The sequence below is a fragment of the Dasypus novemcinctus genome, chromosome 14, assembly GCF_030445035.2.
Source record: "Dasypus novemcinctus isolate mDasNov1 chromosome 14, mDasNov1.1.hap2, whole genome shotgun sequence".
In the NCBI taxonomy this organism is placed as follows: Eukaryota; Metazoa; Chordata; class Mammalia; order Cingulata; family Dasypodidae; genus Dasypus; species Dasypus novemcinctus.
In genome coordinates, this window is record NC_080686.1 from 29,021,902 (window position 1) to 29,041,048 (window position 19,147).

At 42.2% G+C, this 19,147-nt stretch overlaps 1 long non-coding RNA gene across 2 annotated transcripts in view; it reads right to left on the bottom strand.

Moving 5' to 3' along the window:
• Positions 1 to 19,147, bottom strand: part of LOC111760370 (uncharacterized) — a 44,837-nt gene that overhangs the window by 23,280 nt on the left and 2,410 nt on the right. For both annotated transcript variants that reach the window (XR_011645634.1, XR_011645635.1), the window contains exon 2: positions 12,881 to 12,955. This is a non-coding gene — a long non-coding RNA (uncharacterized lncRNA). The remainder of the gene's footprint in view (positions 1 to 12,880; positions 12,956 to 19,147) is intronic.

Genomic DNA, 19,147 nt, shown 5'->3' on the forward strand with positions numbered 1-19,147 from the left:
TTACTATTAGTTCATATAGATATTGCCTCATTCTTTATCACTGTCCAAGGCGGTTGTGTTTCTATGGTTTATTATCACGTGTCACAATAAACAGCCAATTCGTTTTGCACCCTTGTCCCTTCTCTGAGCACAGAAAGGGCTGTGTTGAGCTTGGCGTTGTTACGGAGCTGTGGACACAGCTGTGGGGTGTTTTCAAGCGGTCCATGAAGTAAGTCTGCCCTTGTAAAATACAGACAAGTACAGTATCGAAATAAAGAGAGAGACTAAAAACTGCTTTTCTGGCCTTTTAACCCTGAGAAAGATTAATGGTTGTTTGGATTAGAAACTGTACCCGAACAAGGGACTGTCACCTCTGGGGAGTGGGTCTGAGAAGGGGGACTTTTCACCTCCAGGTCATCACAGCACATGCTGCCGCGTCCCCATGGGCCAGCAGCCCCAAATGAGGCAGCTGCCCAGACTCCACCGCTCAGTGCCTGGTCCTCAGGGAGCTGAGGGAGGCCGGTCCCACGATCACCATCACAATGGCCTGCGGGGAGGCCGTCTCCACAGCACGCCACGCTCTGAATGGGCAGAAGTCGGTTCCTGAAGACTTAGCTTGAATTCCCGGCAGCTGGGGGCTGGGAGCTGGGGGAGGCGGGTGGCAGTCTACCTTCTCTTGCTATTATTTCCACTTGCTCAAAGCACTCTCAGAATAAATGCAACCCCTCTGCAAATTGCAATCATTGTTTGCGATTTTGTCCCATGTGTACACCCTCATGAAGCTATGCACAGGGCAGCCAACTTAAAAGTAACCCTATTTCATTCCTCTGGCTTTAAACGTTGGCTTTTAATTTGGGTCCCTATCATTGGTTTTCCCATTTATAAAACTGGAAACTAACATAATCCTGAGAGAAGGAAGATAAAAACTACTCATAATCCCATTACGCAAACAGCTGTTATCGTTTGACACATTTCCTTTCAATCTGTTTTCATTCTGACGGTGTAATCTCCTGTCTTCGGCTGTTTTTTCTTAAGGCATTGCATTTTAAGCATCATCCAGGTTGCCACATACTCTTCATAACAATTCTTTTTAAAAGGTACGATAGTTTGTTTTGTTTTATTTTTCACTTTACAAATGGTGGTGGTCCCAAAGGCTTATTTATACAAGAATTTATTTTTGGAATTCTGAATGCTGTTTTTCCATAGATACGATGTTATATTTGATAGTTACTTTCCTGAACTAGACCAATAAAAGTCTACTTAACTCATACCATACATGAAGCACAGGAGTATCAGAACTAGTCACTGCACACGACTTTACTGAACAGGAATTTAGCAATTTATCCGTATTATTGGTCATCAAGTTTGCTTCCAAATTTTTACACCTACCAATAACGTTGCAATGAATAAATGAATAACCTGTATGTAGCTGTTTGCATATTTCAAATTAGTTCCTTAGGTTTAGTTCTCTCAAATTATATCTTTATATTAGAATATGGACATTTTTATGGCTCTTGATTGTCAAATAATATATATTAATGCCACACTATTGTTTTAAGCGTTACTCCCCCTCTCCCTCAATCTCCTTCAATCCTCTCTTCAAAATAAATATAAGTGTAAGTGTGGAATGAAATAAGGCTCACATGATGATGTGGTGTTAGACTGTTGGTACAGACCTACAAAAGTCAGCTGTGCTTTTTCTTTGATGTCAGTGTATCTTAACAGCACACATGAACAGATGAACGTTTTCTAAAGGGACTAAACTTACTTTAGTTTTATATTGTTGCCTTTCAAGTGAAACTGTAAGTCGCCAAGCCTATTCTTTTTTTTTTTTTAATCCTTTGCATATTTTTTCCCTCTGTTGGCCCCAAAGCCCATGGACCTGTGAAATTACATTTATAGCCCTCAATTTTGCTGGCCAAGGAAAAAAGACCCAAGGGAGCAACATATAAATGTCCTTTTCCACAAGGGTGTTCTGGAAACGTCCAGGCCTGTGCTACCCTGGGAAGGAGGTGAGTGAGACCAAAGAACCACCCTCACCCCCACGAAAATCCCTTTCACCCTTCTAAGTTGCTCCTCTACTAGGAAACCACTCGAAGCTTTGCAATTGTGCCTATTGGCCACACCATGCCTTTGGCGACATTTACTAGGGGCCTCGGTGTGTTTTATACCAAGCAATTGCACATGAGAAAAGAAGGTTTGTAAGGCAATATGTAAATAAAGAGACACCGATATATTACTGACAGGCTGGTGTATCCTACGTACCTATGTAAGGACAGGCTAATCTGCTTTCATTTTTTAAAAATCTCATTTAACCACTATATACTCAGTGCATAGCTCAGTACCTTGAAGAAGTAGGTTCCCAAAGGAGACAGGGAAACATGGATTTGGGAAAGGAAAATAGATAGTCTGCAGGCAGGAGTTTAGTTGGGTAGTGGGGTAGGTGAGGTGGGCATGATTATAGGGACATAGCATACAGTACTATTTTTTTAACCAAACTATTGATAGTTTTATAAATAAAGATATCAGCTGTGATGAAGCATAGAGACCTATTTACCTGGGCATCTACTACAGCTGGCAATAACAATACAATACTAACAGTCACAATACTAACAGTAACAGCCTGTGCCAGGCTCTAAACCAAGGATTATCTCATTTACCTGCCATCAGGGATGCATCGCTATAATCCTTCTTGAACAAATAGAGAAATGAAGACTTAAAAAAAAAAAAAACCTGCTCAATTTACGTAGCTTATACGTGGGAGAGCCAGGATTCCGGCCCCAGGCTTTCAGGGCCTCCAGTGTTAGCCACCACATTAGGTGCCTCCTGAAGGCCTTCTGTTGTCTTAGGAGAGTTTCTTGAATCACATTTAGCTACTATATACGTACAGCTGTGCGTTGCGCAGTCCCTTGAACGTAGTCGGGACTCCGTAAGTATTTGTGGAACAGAGCAATATCTCTCATTAAAGGAGGAAAAAGGAAAAGGAAGAGAAAAAAGGCTCCTGCCAGCTTTTGGCCATGCCAGTGGCCGCGCAGAACAGTGGATTAGAAGAAAGCTAACCTCTAATGAGGCGAGAGAATCCAGCCCTGCCTTCCAGCACCTGCAGGACCTTGTGTAATGCGCTTCATTTCTCTGAGCACAAACTTCATTTTATAGGGCTGTCATAAGTGCCTGTAGCATACAGGGTGTGTCAAATGTCTAGAATATGCCTGGTATGCAGTCGTTGCTCAGTAAAGGTTAGTTCTTTCCCATTGCCCACCCAAAGGAAGCCTTTCATTCCAGCTGTTGACTGTAAGACCAGGCTGATGCTGTCGGGCGGTCCCCAGGGCTTCCTAAACTGCCCGCAGGATAAGAACTACCCGGGGTGCTAGTTAAAGATGTAGATGGCCAGGCCTCTCCCCCTCAACCCCAGATACTCAGATTCCTTCAGCCTGGGTGGGAACCCAGGGATCTTTGTTTTTAACCAGAGCTCCAGGAGATTTCTGTTGTTGGGTGAGTTTGGATGAGAAAAAATGCTCTTGGGCTGGTTTGACCACCTCCCACCTGTACAGGTGGTGACAGAACCCGAGCAGTGATCTCCACCTTCAGGTAGCGTCAGATTACCCAGGAGGGCTTGTCAAACACAGGGGCGTGCGAAGAGTTATAAACTGCTTGGGATTGCTGGGGTGTCAGCCACAAGGCAAGGCGCGGCAAGTTGAGGCTGGAAAGGTAACCCTGGTCGTGCTTGGTGCATGCTGAAACTTGGAATGTATCCGGGAAGGTGACAGAAACGCTGGTCCATGTTGTCGACGAATCACTTGGACAAGAAGTTTCATTAGGTAGTGACTGGAAGTATAGAATCGTGAGAAAGAGAAGTCTAAACAAACTGATCACCTTTACTCTTTGTCATCTTTTAAAAAATTGTTTTGAAATAATCATAGCTTCACATGCAATTGTAAGAAACAGAGAGGGAGAGATCTGGGAAACTTCATGGCGTTTCCCCCAGTGGTGATATTCTGCAGAGCTACAGGACAATAATCTAACTGGGACATCAACAGTGATGCAATCCACCCGCCCTATTTCAATAGCACCAGTTTTACACGCACTGGTGGGTATGTGCAGGCGTGGATACTCAGTTCTATGAAACTTATGCACGTGAGATTCATGTGACGCCCCCACAGTCAAGCCACTCATTCACAGAACGACTCCTTCACAAGGACGCCTGGTGCTTATCTGTGATAGCCACTGCCACCTCCCCACCCTCATCCTAATCTTCTCCATTTTATGATTTTGTTCCTTTAGAACGTTATATCCATGAAATCAAACAGTATGTGACCCTCTGGAATTGGCTTTTTCACTCAGCATAATTCTCAGGTGGTTTCTCCCGTTTGCTGCATGTACAGAGGGTTTGTTCCTTTCTATTGCTAAGTAGTATGCCACGGTCTGCACGTACCACTGTTTTGTTTTTCCATTTACCTGTGGAAGAACATTTTGCTTGTTTCCAATTATAGGCTATTATCAATAAAGCTGCTATAAACATTCATGTACAGGTTTTTGTATGATCATACGGAAAGCAACTGCCAAATTGTTTGCAAAGGGGCTGAGCCAATTCACATTGCCACCAGAAATGTATGATTCAGTTTCTCTATATCTTTTAGTGTCACCACAATTTTCTATTTTGGCAATTCCGGTCGGGGTGTAGTGATAGTTCATTGTGGTTTTAATTTGCATTTCTCTAATAGTTAGTGATGTTGAACATCCTTTCACATGCTTGTTTACTGTCTATATGTCCTCTTCAGTGAGATGTCTCTTCATGCTTTACCCATTTTCTAATTGGATTTTTTGCTTTTTTACTGTTGGGTTTTGGCAGTTCTTTATACATTTAAATTAGATATAAGTCTTTTGTCAGCTATGTGGCTTGTAAACATTTTCTCCAAAATGTAGGTTGAATTTTCATCTTCCCACAGGTAGCATCCTTTTAAAGAGCAAAAGTTTTTAATATTGATGAAGTCCAATTTATCAATTTTTCCTTTTATAGATCCTGCTTTCAGTGTCAAGCCTAAGAACTCTTCTAGTCCTAGATCCCAAATATTTTCTGGGTTTTTTTTCTAAAACTTTTTAAAAACTTTAAGTCCATGATTCATTTTTAGTTTATTTATATATAAGGTGTGAAACTTAAGTTGAGGTTCTTTTTATTTTATTTTTATTTTTTGCCTATGGACGTCTACTTGCTCCAGCACCTATTTGCCAAAAGACTCTCTTTCCTACATTGAATTGCTTTTGCACGTTTGCCAAAAATCAGTTGGGCATATTTGTGTGAGTTCATTTCTGAGCTCTCTGTTCTGTTCCATTGACCTGTGTGTCTATCCTCTGTCATTACCACACTGTTTTGATTATTGTAGCTATAAAATAAGCCTTAACCCTAGGTAGAGTGATTCTTGCCACTTGATTATTTTTCAAAATTGTGCTAGCTGTTTTAGGTCCTGTGGCTTTCAGTAGTAATTTCAGTAGTAATTTTAGAATAAGCTTGTCTATGTCTACAAAAAAGCTGGCTGGGATTTGATAGGAATTACATTAAACGTAGAGAAAATTTGGTGAGAACTGACATCTTTATTATGTTGTCTTCCAATCCACCAAATGTAGTCTTTCCCTCCATTTATTTATGTCTTTGATTCCTTCCATCAGTATTTTGTAATTTTCAGGACACAGATGCTATACATAGTTTGTTATAATTATACCTAAGTATTCATTTTCTTTGGGACAATTGTCAATGGTATTGTGTTTTTAAATTACGTCCCCACAGGTTTGTTGTATTTTACTTTATGCATGATGTTAGTTGTAGGTGTTTTGTGGAATTTCTTATCAAGTTAAGGAAATTGTCTCAGCTTTTAACATAGCAGCTTTTATTACTCACTGCTGTTTACACTTAGATAATTTACTGAAGTTAGGTTATATTTTTTTAATCAAGAGAGAAAGCAATCTTTTTCCATTTACCTTTAAATCCTGTTAAAGTACCCATGCAGATATTATCAATTCCATCTGACAGATAAATATTTTTAAAAGAGAGACTCCAAGAGGCAAAAATGACTTGCCCACATTTACATGCAAATCAGTAAAGTCAGGTTAGGTCCTAGGTCATCGGGTCAATAGCATTTATTATAAACCTAATATTGATAATATGGTTGAATTTTTATGTACCAAGCATTATAAGTGCTTTTTTTTTTAAAAGATACTTAGATTACATAAATGTTACATAAAAAATATAGGGGACTCCCATATGCCCCAATTCCTACACCTCCCACATTTTCCCACATTAACAACATCCTTCACTAATATGGTACATTCATTGCAATTGATGAACATATTTTGAAGCATTGTCACTAATTCTTTCCTACCCAATTCTGCAGGTTATAGCAAGATATATAATGGCCTTTATCTGCATTGCAATGTTATTCAGGACAACTCCCAAGTCCTGAAAATGTCACCATATTATACCTTTTTCCCTCTCCCTGCCCTTAGAACCTCCAGTGGCCACTGCCTTCACCTCAATGATATGATTTCTTCCATTGCTAGAATCACAGTAAGTCTATAGTAGAATACCAATAAGTCTACTCTAGTCCATAGTTCTCCCCAATCCTGAGGATCTGGGGTGGTGATGCCCACTCTACCTCTAATTGAGAGGAGGCTGAGATCCCATAGGGCTGATGGATGGGGCTGTCTTACTTGCAGTTGTAGACCCTCTTGGTTCCTTGGTATGGTAGCTGTCCATCATCACTTCCTTGTTAGTTGTCTTGGGTGAGACCAATCAACTGGAGAGTAGATGTTGCAACTCCAGTGAGATTCAGGGCCCAGCTGGCACATGGACAACCCAAAGATTTAAGTCTCTTGGATGTACACCAACCAATTCTAGTACTAATTATAGGCTCAAATAGAAGGACAGAAGAGACATGGACACAACTGAGTCCAACTGAGTCACGCTGGGGAGCATAAATTCCAAAGTAGGGCCCACTGGCAAGGCAGCAAACTCCTGAACTATCTGCCCTGACGATAGTGTCTGGATATCTCCAGCACCCTGAACAGCCCAGCTATTTGTGGTAGTAGCTACTTCAGCAATCAATGAGATCCTGCTGAGATGTGCAGAAGTGTAACCTCTAGAATGACCTCCTGACTTACTTTGAAATCTCTTAGCCATATAAATTCATTTGTCTTTACCTTTTCCCCCTTTTGGTCAAGGTCTTTTTCCAGTTGCATTGCTAGTTGGTGCTTGGTAATAATCCCTCGGTGCCCATTTTATATCCTGATGTAAAACAACCTGGCCAAGAACAAAAAAGTATTCTTGGATCCTCTTTGTAAAGTTTGATCCCTTGAGAATGTTGGGAGGACAGCCTGGGAGGTCCACAAAACTTTTCCACATCAGAACCCACTTGCTGAGCCTATAAGGAGAAACTTTATAAAGAACAGACAACTATTTATCCACACAAAAGAAAATCTTCCTTCGAGGAGTAAGGCCATTAACGTTTCCGTAGCTTCTCCATTATGAATCTGACATTTTCTTCTTCAAAACCTAATTTGAGTGCTTGTGATTTTTTTGAGATGAAATAATAAAGCCATCAACACACAATAAAAGCTATGCAATATTTATAATCAGGGGTCCCTAGAGTACAAGTTTACACGAAAGAAAATATTGAATTACGAGGCCTTCCCTTTTAAACCCCTTAAAACCTTCAGCTTTAGAATGAGACTCAAACTTTTCTCTGGGGTCTTAATTTTTATGTGGCTTCTTATTACTTTTTTATCCCTTCTAAAACTCTAAATCCCCTCGACAGAGCTTTCGGCTCCTTTCACAGCTGAACTGGCAGCCGGCTGATCTTTTTATTGGTGAGTAATGGATTTGGTTTGACTGCTGACACGAGAACAATGAGAGGATAAACAATTCCATTTGTGGCCACGAAATTCCCCATCTGTTGAGTGCGCTCATGACTGAAGAGGGCTGGACAGAGACAGATGAAGGAGGCCGCCAAGCCTGATGTTAATGACATCCGTCATGCAAGCCAAACATGTGGCTTCATAAATCAAGAGCTAATAGCAACTCTGGTTGCTCATGTCATTAACTCACCAACCATTTAAATGCCCAAGAATTTATCAGAATACTGAGCCTAGAGGCCTGATTTGTAATTCCAATCCCCCACCCCTCCCCCCACACACACACACACAAAACCTCCTGAGAGGTAACAAGAGAAAACAAAAATCACTCTTCATTATTTCCTAACTTAAAAAAAAAATACTCTTTCAGATGCACAAATATTTGCAGATGAAACAATATCATGTCTGGAATTTGTTTCAAAATAAAATGGAATGAGGGAGTAGGTAGAAGTAAAGATGAAACAAGATTGGCCATGAGTTGATAGTTGCTAAAGTTGAGAGATAGGGGTTCATTACTCTGTTATATCCACTTTTTCATTTCATAAAATTATTGATAATGGAAAGTTTTAAAAAATTGTTTTGAAAGATATCTGGAAAATGGGAACTCCCAATGGTTAACATAAGCATTTTTACTGAATGCTATTTTTTCTTAAAGAACAATTTAAAAAATGTGTTCACATTACAGTTCAAACACTTAACAAGGAAAATAAGCCATTGCCACCAAACAAGAATGCAACACATTTTCAGAGGGGCAAGATCAGGCCACACCCATGCTCCTCTCATTCATGATTTTTATATTGATAACATTGAAATAATATTATTCTAGATACATTAGGTTAAATAAAATATATTAAAATTAATATCACCTGTTTCTTTGAACTTTTTAAATATAGTATAAAATATCAAATTATACAGGTAGCTTGCATTATATTTCTGTGGAACAGCGCTGCTTTAAATGTTCATTGTGGCTAGAACTTGGAGTGTGAAGGAGAGAGGAGCATGGGTTGAGGGCCAAAGGCCCTCAGAGGGTGTCCGGCCCTTGGGGTCAACAGAAAAGGGACAAGCTACTTGACATCTCCCTTTGAATATCCAGTAGCCATCTGAAACTTCATGGGTCCAAAACTTAGTTCCTGATCTGTAGTGGATGCTGTAGTATACTACCCAGCCTCTCCAGGGCCAGGCTACTGCTGCCCCCAGCGGCTGGGAGAGTGGGGCTGACGGCTCACAGCCGGTGTCCCCCAGAAGGCTTGCCCTCCACGGAGAACTACGTTGCCCAGGCACGCTTCTTCCCACCGCAGCCTCCATCCAGGGACAGTCAGGAAGTCCAGAAGGAGGCCTTGTCCTGACTTGGGATAACGCTGAAGGATGTGCCCAGCTTCAGAGCTCCCCGGGGGTGGGCAGGGGCACTCACCAGGACCCCATCACAGGCCAGCTTCTTCCTCTGTCCTGCTTCCTGCACCTCTCCCCCAGGTGTTGACCTGAAAGTACTGTCCAGCAAACGTTCTGCACGCTTATCTCCATCTCAGAGTTTCCTTCCTGGGAACCTGACGGGTAACGTGATCTCCCCGCCCAAATCTGTTCCTCTTTCAGTCTTCTCCTGGTGCCCTTCTTAGCTCTTCCCTTCCTCTCATACCCACAGCCTGTTCGTTCTACCTTTGAGTTTCATCTTGACTTTAACCGTTTCTCACTGCTCTCACCACGAGCGCCCAGATCCAAGCCCCCACTGGCAGTATTGCCGTGGCCTCCCAGCTGCCCTCCCTGCTCCTGCCCTGTCCACCTCAACCGAGCAGCCAGGGTGAAAGTACAGTCAGGCCACATCACGGCTCTGCGGGGAGCCCTCCAACGGCGTTCCCCTCGCACTCAGAGTGAGCAAGTGAGCCCGGGGTAATTGTTATCCCAGCATAATTTTCAATGGTGACCGCTTTCACTCAAAAATAGCTCAGTTTGGGTAGGTGCAAAATGGCAGAGTAGGTAGCTTTTCCCCCGCTCCACTAGAAAAATGGCAGAGCTGGAGAACGAGACTAGTATTAAACTAGATGGTAACCCTGAAACCAGAATGGGTGTTTAGAACAACGTCAGGAGCGCCGGAGGAAGCGAGAGGCTGCCGAGGGTTCGGTTTAGCAAGTGAGAGCATGAACCGGGGACCAGCCCCCACTGCTCAGCCCCAGGCAGCTGCCACAGAAACAGCTGTAGCTTTGGGCAACGCGACCTGGATTCCAGGAACAGAAGACTGGGGCCAGGGCTAGCAGAGGAAGCCTCCTCCTCTAAAAGTTGGGACTAAGAGTTGAGGTCGGTTTGCGGAATCCCTGAGGGACCAGCATGGAAGCTGGCCTCAGTTTCCCTCTGAGCAGCAGAGCTTCCAGCCTCCCACCACCATCCTCCTGGATGTAAAAAGATAGTGTTGCTGGTTTTTTTACTTCTGTGTGTAGGTGTTTCAGGTCTGGCGAGCACTGAGGGCACAGCATAGACTCTAGCCTTGATTTCAGTTCTCTCCACAGCCCCGTCACAGTTTCTGACTTCACGCCAGCATCTGCCAGGACTAAAGACCCAGTGCACTTTTCATTGGTTGGTTTTTTCCTTCTCTTTCTTGTGTTGTCTAGTCTGGCAGATCCCCAAGGGCTCAGAGCAGATGCTAGCCTCGGTTTCTCTCAGAAGTAGCATCTCCTGGTGTTAAACCAGCATCGACAGGGACATAATGAGCCAGTGCACCTCTTTTTATTTTTCTTTTTGATTGGTTGGTTGTTGGTTTTTTTCCCCTTCTCAGTTTTGTTTTGTTCTTTATTTTGGGGTCTGGCAGATCCCTGAGGGATGGGCAAGGACACTGACTATGTTTCAGCCTTGAAAATAGTAACTTCTGACTTCCTACTGGCACTTAACAAGAGACTTAGGCAGTGAACTTCGTTATTTTTTTCTGGTTTTTTTTTTTCTCATTTTTTGTAACTGTTTTATCTGCTAGTATTTTTCTTTTCTTTTTTCCCTCTCTCTTTTCTTTCTTTTCAAAGATCTCCAGTGTAAATAACAAAAAAGTCAATATTAATACATATTAATATAATAAATATAAAAGTTAATATTATTTCGTTTTTGGTTTATAATGCTGTATTTTATTTCTTACTATCCTTAAAAGCCAAATGCAATTTTAAAAAGTATAAATCTTTGTTACTGGGCCCACAATCCATAAAGATGTAATTTGTGACAAGAACAACATAAAAGTAAGGGACAGAAAGATACAGGTGCAGGTTATTGTGGTCAAGTTGGAATCAACACAAATTATAATAGAATTAGTATGCCAAATGTATATTACATGGGAATCATAAAGAAAATATTTTTTTAAATCTACACAAAAAAGAAAGAATAAATGATTCTAAAAGACCATCTAAACAAAAAGGAAGACAGTAATAGAAAAAAAGAGGGATAAAAAAGGTAAAAGACTTATGAGAAACAATTAACAAAATGGCAGAAGTAAATGTTGCCTTACCGGTAATTTTCCTAAACATAAATGAATTAAATTCTCCAATCAAAAGGCAGAAATTGACAAAATGGATAAAAAGAATGACCCAACTATATGCTGTTTTCAAGAGATCCATCTTAGATCCATAGATACAAACAGGTTGAAAGTAAAAGAATGGGGAAAAAAAACATTCCATACAAACAGTAATCAAAAGAGAGCAGGAGGGAAGCGGACTTGGCCCAGTGGTTAGGGCATCTGTCTATCACATGGGAGGTCCGCGGTTCAAACCCCGGGCCTCCTTGACCCGTGTGGAGCTGGCCCATGCGCAGTGCTGATGCACGCAAGGAGTGCCGTGCCACGCAGGGGTGTCCCCCGCGTAGGGGAGCCCCACAAGCAAGGAGTGCGCCCTGTAAAGAGAGCCGCCCAGCACGAAAGAAAGTGCAGCCTGCCTAAGAATGGCGCTGCCCACATGGAGAGCTGACACATCAAGATGGCGCAGTAAAAAGAAACACAGATTCCCGTGCCGCTGACAACAACAGAAGTGGACAAAGAAGAACACGCAGCAGACAGACATAGAGAACAGACAACTGGGGTGGGCGGGGGGAAGGGGGAGAAATAAAATGAATAAACAATATTTTTTAAAAAAGAGAGAGAGCAGGACTGGTCATATTAATAGCAGAAAAAATATACTTTAAGTCAAACACTGTTTTAAGAGGCAAAGAAGTACATATATCAATAAAAGGTTCAATTCAATAAGAAGATTTAACAGTTATAAACATACACACATAAGAGCAGAGCACCAAAATATATAAAGCAAACATTTACAGATTGAAGGCAGAAATAGACAATTCTACAATAATAATTGGAGATTTCAATACGCCACTTTCAACACTGGATAGAACATCTAAACAGAATATCAGTAAGGAAACAGAGGTCTTAAACAACACTATTAACCAACTAAATCTAACTGACATATTTAGAACATTTTACCCATCAATAACAGAATACACATTCTTTTCAAATGCACACAGATCACTCTCCATATGTTAGAGCACAAGAGAAGTCTAAATAAATTTTAAAATATTGAAATCATAAAAAGTAACCTCTCTGACCACATTGGAATGAAGCTGTAACTCAATAATAGAAGCAAAACTAGAAAATTTATAAATATGTGGAAATTAAATTACATACTCTTAACCATTCAGTGGGTTAAAGACAAAATTGCAAGGAAAACTAGAAAATACTTAGAGACAAATGAAAAAAAAGACATGCATAGTAAAAATTATGGGATAAAGTGAAGAGAATGCTCAGAAGGAAATTTACAGCAATGAATCCTATATTTGAAAATGGGTCTTTCCTCCAGACCCCTGTATTTGCTGTTCCCTAGCCTGAGATGATTTCCCTTACTCAAGATCACCTTTTGATGAGGTCTTTCCTATTACCCTATTTAAAATTTCAAAATTCTTCCTGATCCTTCTCATCTCTCTGCCTTACTTTACTTTTCTCCTTTTTAAAGCTACCACTATCTAATACAATTTATATTTTACTTACTTGTGTTATCATCTGAGTCACTCAGTATCATCTGACTCATCCTCAGTACTTAATGCATACATAGGTATTCAAGATCTGTAGAAATAAAAAAAAGAATACATGCCATGTGAATGAGCCTCAAAAGCATTATAATAAGTGAAAGAAACCACACAAAAAAGCCACCTATTGTTTGATCTCATTTATAGGAAATGCCCAGAATGGGTAAATCTGTAGAACAGAATGCACATTAGTGGTTTCCAGGGGTTGGCGGGTGGGGGAACAACTCATGGCTATGGGTTTCCTTTGGGGTGACAAAAAAGTTTTGGAACTTGAGGTGTTGGTTACATGACATTGTAAATGTTTTAAATGCCCCTAGTTTGTACCTATAAAATGATTAATTGTATATTATATGAATGTTACCTCAATCAAGAAAAAGCAAAAAAAAATAAATAAAAAGAACAGAGGGAGGGGAGAGGCTGGCTGGGTCAGGGCTTTACCACCTTCGGTGCACGGGGCAGGGGTCGTGGATCCTCCTCGAGGCCACAGACAGACTGAGAACCGTCTATGTTAAAATCCAGTCCAAGGCAGGAGGAACCTCGGCTGTGGCCACATAGCAAGCCTGCGGTCCTCTCATTTATGCCGTAATTCAATAACGTGAGTCCGTGCCTGTTAGACGCAGGCACTGCTTCCTCTGAGCCCAAGAGGCTCAATGCCAGCACCCTGCAGAGTGCGTCAAGCTGTGAGAATGGTTCATGTTCATTTTCAAACTATTTTCTTCCAAACAAACATCATGTGATAGACTGTTCCACCGTCCCGAGCTTTTCCCTGGGGGAAAACAGCAGCACTATTTAAGAGCACAGGCTTTGGAGTCAGGCGTTCTGGCCTAGGAGCTTAGACCACAGTTCTCAACCAGTGGTTTTTTTCTCATGTGTACACATTGATTACTATGTGTAAAGTGGTGATTCTAGGACTGTGTCTACTCGGAGAATTGCAAAAATACCTTTTCTTTTTTTTAGGAGGTAACGGGTATCGAACCCAGGACCTCATATATGAGAAGTAGGTGCTCAACCACTTGAGCTATGTCAGCTCCCATAAAAATAAAATAATGACTGAAAGGCTCATAGCATAAAGCCTGGCACATGATAAGTTCTAACTTTTGGAAGTATTATTAGGTTATGCCTGCCTGATCATCTAAGTGATTACAGCCTGAGGGGACTAGGGGAAAATTTTTCCTCCTACTCAAGCCCTGGCTAGGAGTTTCTAATGCATCAACATCACTGGACATAAGAAGAGAGAGCGTGTGCATCACCATGGCTAGAAAACCCACTTCAACAGGGTTGCCAGGCTTAGCAAATAAAAACACAGGCTGTACAGTTGGATTTGAATTTCAGGTAAACAAAGAAATTTTAGTATATATCCTGTGCATTATTTAGGACACACTTACACTAAAAAAAAAAACTATTCTGCATTGATTTGAAATTAAAATTTAACCGGATATCCTGTATTTTACCTGGCAAGACTCTACTATTATATTCCAAGCACCTGCCCTCTGGTGGGAAGAGGCTTTTTCATGCACAAAGAACATCACTTTGCCTAAGTTAAAGATCAGCACACACACACTCTCCAAGAGGAAATGAAAGGCGAAGGTTATACCTGCTAAAATTACAAGTGTGTTCTCCAATTTCACAAAGTAACTACTGAAAATTGAACGCAGTAATTCCTCAGAAGTCCAAAGCCTCGACCTCCCGTGTATGGTGGGAAATGGCTGATCTGATTTAGGGGACTCAATTCTGCAAATGCCAGAGGCCACCTTGCAAGGTGGTTGTTGGGCTAATGTGTAAAGTGCCTGGTACATAGCAGGTGTTCAACTGGAAGGTCATCCATGAGGTGTCTGGCCCGAGGCGGGGTTCAGGCAGTGCAGGGTGAACGGGTAGACGCCCTACGGCCAGAGCCGGAGGCCACAGGGGCTGGGAGGGGAGGAAACCGAGCCCTCCCCAGCACAGCCGCTGCTCCTCTACCCGGCCGTAAAATCAGCACCCCCACCCCGGGAATTGCTCCAGACCTTCTGCCTCAGAAGTCCCGGGGTTGGGATGCAGGCATGCCAATGTACACCAGGATGCTTAGTGGGTCTGCTGAGCTGCCAGGACCAAGCACTCCAGATCCCAATCTTGGAGCAGGACTCTCTCCAGATCCCTCTTCTCTCCCCTGTTCATCAGCGGTTCTCAGAATGGCCTGGAGGGCTTGTTAACAACACAGGCTGCTGGGCTCCAACCAGGCTTTCTAGTTTGGTGGGGGGGTGGGGGGGGCGGGGGAGGGCCTGAGAATCTGCGTGTTTCTAACCATTTCCCGGGTGAGACCGCTGGCTGCTGACTCACTGTTGTAGCGCAGCCGGATCAGGAGGTTCTGGTCCAAGGGAACTGCCTGCCCTAGCACCACAGTGTGGGCTGGGCCCAGCAGCGTGGGGAGTGTGTTAGCAGCTCTTGGGGAGCGTGTTAGCAACGCAGTCCCGCAGGCCCAGCCTGCAGAACCAGACTCTGCATTTTAGCAAGAGCCCCTGGTGATTCCTGTGCACATGATCATCTGAGAAACAGCGTTTAGCTTTGGCCTAAAGGTAAACTTCCAGAGCGAGCCTCTCCTAAGCACCTTGGCTGGCCCAGAGCTCTCTGGCTGAAAAGAGAAAAGGAAAGATCCAGTGTCCCTCAGTCATAGGGCAGCCAAGCGCTGTGCACGGCGGCAGCAGGAAGTCTTCCCCAGACATCAATTTACCACTCCTTAAGTGTAGAGGCAGCATGTTAAAACAGAAGTAAGTGGACATCTGGAGCAAAGAGGAGCCTCATCAGAAGATGAGAGAAGAGGACCCCAGGTGGAAAAAGAACCTGCTGTCTTAGCCTCGCCTGGGCAGAAGTGGCCGACTCGGAGTGATATCACCTGACTATTGCATGTGGCTTATAGAGAGTTTGCATTCCACAAGGACTCAGCCATTCTTAAATCCTTCTCCCATTTTTATAAAATCCTGAATAGAAAAGCACTTCCTTCTTCTGCCCACTGTAGTGGTCAGCCCTTAGGTAGGTGGGCCTTACCTCCATTCTGGGCTCAGCATTCTGGGTTCAGAGCACAAGAGCCAAACAGGATCATTTTGGCAAAAAAAGATAAAAGATTGATATATCTACTACGCTCTCATAGGCTGTTAGTGAAAGTGTCAGTGGATGCAGAAATTTTAGAAGGCAATTTGGAAAAATCTCCCCATTTTTAACCATACATATGCCATAAGCCAGCAATCCCACAACTAGAAATGGAGACTGCAAAAATATTAGAAAATGTGTAAAAAGATAAATAAACAAGGTTGTACTTTAAGCATTGTTTCTAATAGAAAAAAAAAAGGAAATAAGCTATTGGGTTCATCAAGAAGGGAGTGACCAAATTCTCATAATACAGTGGTCTCCTACACATCTATTTTAAAAAGAACTATATGCACATGTGTGTGTTTGTGTGTGTGGTGACTCCATTTCTGCTTTTTTTAAAAAAAAACCATATATATATATATACACACACACACACGTGTGTGAATAACCATGAACAAAATCTAGAAGGATACCCATCAATCTGTAAACAATTGCTTTTAGGACATAAGATTAGATTTGAGGAATTAATTTCACTTTTTACTGTATACACCTCTATAATTTTTTATAGGTTAAAATAAGCATGCATTAACTTTTTTTCCTGTCTGGCTGTGTCATCGTCTTTTTGGTGTGTCGCCTCGCCACACAGGGGCCTGCCCCTCTCCACGCCGGGCAGGTCTGGGACTTTTTTCTTTTTTCACCGGGAGGTCCTGGGGGTCGAACCCACGTCCTCCACACGGTAAACAGCGCTCAATTGCTTGAGCCACAGCTGCTTCCCTTTATTTGCCTTTTAGATCCTATAGGAAGTAAATGGTAGAGTTACAAATAAAAAAATACAATAGTACTGGTATTTGTATTTACCTATGTCATTTTTATTTCTTCACATGGCTTCAGTCGATTGTCTATTGTCCTTTCCTTTCAACATGAGAACTCTTTAGCATTTCTTGTAGGGCCAGTCAAGTGATGATACATTCCCTCTGCTTTTGTTTTTCAAGGAGTATCTTAATTCCTCCCTCATTTTTGAAAGACAGTTTTGCCAGATATAGAATTCTTGGTTGGCAATTTTTTGCTTTCAGCACTTTAAATATGTCTTCCCAATATCTTTTTTTTTTTTAAGATTTATTTTTATTTATTTAATTCCCCTCCCCTCCCCCGGTTGTCTGTTCTCTGTGTCCATTTGCTGCGTCTTGTTTCTTTGTCTGCTTCTGTTGTCGTCAGCGGCACGGGAAGTGTGGGTGGCGCCATTCCTTGGCAGGCTGCTCCCTCCTTCGCGCTGGGCAGCTCTCCTTATGGGTGCACTCCTTGCGCGAGGCTCCCCTACGCGGGGGACACCCCTGTGTGGCACGGCACTCCTTGCGCGCATCAACACTGCGCATGGGCCAGCTCCACACGGGTCAAGGAGGCCCGGCGCTTGAACCGCGGACCTCCCATGTGGTAGACGGACGCCCTAACCACTGGGCCAAAGTCCGTTTCCCCCAATATCTTCTTGCTCCTACAGTTTCCAATGAGAAACTGGCATTTCATCTTATTGAGACTGCCTTGTATTTGACACATTGCTTCTCTCTTGAGCTTTCAGAATTCTATCTTCGGTATTCAATGTTTTGATTTTAATATGCCATGGCACAAGTCTATTTGGGTTTATCCTATTTGGAGTTGATTGAGCCTCTTGGATGTGGATAATCATATCATTTATTAAATTTGGGGAGTTTTGAGCTATTATTTCTTTGAATATTCTCTGTTCCTTTCTTTCTTTTTCCCTTCTGGGACTTCCACAAAGCATATGTGGGTTATGTCTGAAGATGTCCCATAGATTCCTCAAATCCTGTTCACTTTCCCTCATTCATTTTTTTCCTTCTTAGACTGAATGATTTCAATCGTCTTATTTTCAAGTTCTCTAATTCTTTATTCTCATGAATTGCTTTTATATTTAAAAATATCCTAAACAGGTAGAAAGAATTTATTCAGAATTGCTTTTCTCTGGGTGTGTTCCTTCATATTAAATGCACTTTCAGCTATGTAGTTCAGGCTCATTCATTAGATATAATAAAATATAATTGATTAGGTTTGAGCTTTCTTCGATAAAATTTAATCCAGCTAGACTCTCTGAGATGAAATCCCAGTAACTCTGAATGGTTTTTGGGAGTCCCCAGAGAGTTCTTAACTTCAATTTACTACCAGGTCCTTGAAACTACAGTTGTGTTTTTTAGCCCCTGTCTTTAAAATTATCTCTCATTAAGCATGGGATTAAATGAAATTCCAGATTGTTTAAACATAAATTCCTGCTGGAGCAGAGGTGGCTCAAGCAATCGAGTGCCTCTCTCCCACACGGGAGGTCCCAGGTTTGGTTCCCAGGTCCTCCTAAAGAAAAAACGAGCAGACGCAGAGCACACAGTGAATGGACACAGAGAGCAGACAGTGAGCACAATCAATGGGGGTGAGGAGGGGGGGAGGAAGCAGTAAGAGGGATAAATAAATAAAATAAACTTTTTTTAAAAAGTAAAAAGTAAAAAAATAAATTCCTGCTAAGCCAGGTCACCAAAGTTCTGGACATAATCTCTGGTTGTTTGTTTTGTTTTGTTTTGTTTTGTTTTTTAAGGTAAAGGAGGTATTCGCATTAAGCTTTGTTAAATTTTGTAGGTTTTTTCCAGTCTGTCACCTTAGATAGTCCTCTAAGTTTCATATTATCTAAAATTTTATAAGTGTGATGTTTATGAAATTTATAGATAAAAAGAAGTACTTCGGTAAGCCAAAAGGAAATTTATCCAACGGAGACTGAGGTATCCTGCTCACCCCAAGATAAGAAATGATGTTAGGCCTGAGTGAGACAAGCCAGGAAATGGGAAATGATCGAGCCCACACAAAACACTCTCCCTCCCTTATCGGCCTCTTTTCACCCTTCTGCTCGTCCACCTCTCAGTCCCCTTCATCCCCCTTACCCCATCCCTCCCGCTGGCCCTCACAGCTCCGTTGTGCACATGTCTGCATAGCCACCAACTGTAGGCTCAGCTAAAAACACAGGGGATGTGGATTCAGCCCAGGTCCCTTCCAGACCACCAGTTCCACTTATTTGTACTGGCTTCCCCTCTACCTTCATCCCCACTGGCCCCGAAACCACCCTAAAAACTCAGATTTCATCCCTCCCCTCTCTCCAAGTAAGTCTCCCTGACCA